Source organism: Parasteatoda tepidariorum, chromosome 4, assembly GCF_043381705.1.
Source record: "Parasteatoda tepidariorum isolate YZ-2023 chromosome 4, CAS_Ptep_4.0, whole genome shotgun sequence".
NCBI classification, from domain to species: domain Eukaryota; kingdom Metazoa; phylum Arthropoda; class Arachnida; order Araneae; family Theridiidae; genus Parasteatoda; species Parasteatoda tepidariorum.
In genome coordinates this window covers 64,674,475-64,676,164 of record NC_092207.1, presented here as the reverse complement: position 1 = coordinate 64,676,164, position 1,690 = coordinate 64,674,475, and the positions used below count along the sequence as shown (strand labels likewise).

The 1,690-nt window shown below is 29.5% G+C and overlaps 1 long non-coding RNA gene across 1 annotated transcript in view; it reads right to left on the bottom strand.

The window, feature by feature from the left end:
- The window catches only part of LOC107455029 (uncharacterized), a 4,714-nt gene extending 3,758 nt beyond the window's left edge, over positions 1-956 (bottom strand). The window contains exon 1 of the long non-coding RNA XR_001585527.3: positions 802-956. This is a non-coding gene — a long non-coding RNA (uncharacterized lncRNA). The remainder of the gene's footprint in view (positions 1-801) is intronic.
- Between the last annotated feature and the right edge of the window lie 734 nt (positions 957-1,690).

Below are 1,690 nucleotides of genomic sequence, written 5' to 3'. Positions count from 1 at the left end.
TATATATATATTATATATATATATATATATATAAATTTAAAAAATATTAAAATTTTTATTGGAAACCCTTGAAAAAAAATACGAGTTGAAAAAAAATCTCACAATAATATAGCATTAGGTAAATTTTTCTGTAAATTTATTATTCACAATAATTCAGAATCGAAGTCGCCGGCCAGGTGGCCGAGCGGTTAACGTGCCTAACTGCGAAGCCAATGGCCGCGGGTTCGAATCCCGCTCTGGGCATGGATGTTTCTCTCTCTTGTGTTGTCCTCTGCTGTGTGTGATGTGTGAATGTGGCCCACCATGTGAACGGGTTTGTGGCAGTGTGGCGTGGGCAATGTTACTCGCCTCCGTGACTTTGATTCACAGGTGACCGCTGGGTAACGCGAAATGAGTAACAACTCTGGCATCTTCTAAGGCGAAACGAATAAAGTTCAGTGCCTGCCATTCGAAAAAAAAAAGAATCGAAGTTAACAGACCACAATCCAAACTATGGAAAACTAAATATAAATAACTCATTTTAGTATAATAACTCATCAATATAATAACTTATCTTAGGAGGTATTTTCCGAAAAGATACGAAAGAATTTGCTTAAAATTAAGAAATGTAAATATTTTTAAATGCTTATGGACTTAAAAGGGTTTAAAAAAATCAGAGGCAGGCAGACTATAAATTTGAAATTAATAATTTCCATCAATTTTCTTCTGGTCTGACATCCATTAATTTGAAGAGACGAGGGGAAAAAAACAATAATATTTAGTATACAATGACAACAATTTTAAGTAAAGTAGCTAACTTACCTTTCAGGTATATTTGAATCTTCAAATTTCTTTGTAAAGGAAATTTAAAAGTATCTCACTATATATACTAAAGGGCAGACAGAAATACACGTATTGGCAATATAATATTCACGATTTATTAAATGTGTTCAAACACACTTATACACAGAAATTAGTATCTATTATTTTGTGCAAGATCAACAGATAGAAAAAAGCCACATAGCATGAATCTAATCAACTTGGGGCTTAATACTGCTATAAATCATAAATAGATAAATCATAACTACTTTCTCTTCGTTTCATCAATAATGTATCTGAGATAAAAGACGAAACAATTTTGTTTATTCATATCTAAATCCTTTTTCTAATAATTTGACCTTCATAAAAATTAATCAATGTAAAATTTTTACTTTATATTTGTGACTATAGTTTCTAAAATTGTAGTTACCTCAGATATTTTAGATTTCAAAAACCAAATCCTCTTAATCACAAATAATTATGTCTTTGAGACGGATTTCGTGTCAGAATTAATAGGCATACGGATTAAATAGCAATTTTTAAAATGTGCTTAAAAAATTTAATTACATTTTGCATTTGAAATTTCGATCATTGCATCGATAAAAGTAAAGATGCTACCCTTTTCTTGCTCACAATGCATTCATAAAATGACTTTGTATAAACGACTATAATAATAAATCTGACAATTATTATCAAAAATTTAACTTTAAAAATGTAGTTTATTCAATGCATGAGTGTCAGAGATAAAGGTTTTCTACTCGTTAGTAAATAATTATTCACTTGTAACTAAATAATTATTCAAACTTTACCAAATTAGAAATTTTTCGTTACTAAATGATTATTAATTCCCTACTAAATAATTCACACGATAAGTCTTATTAAACTCAATGCA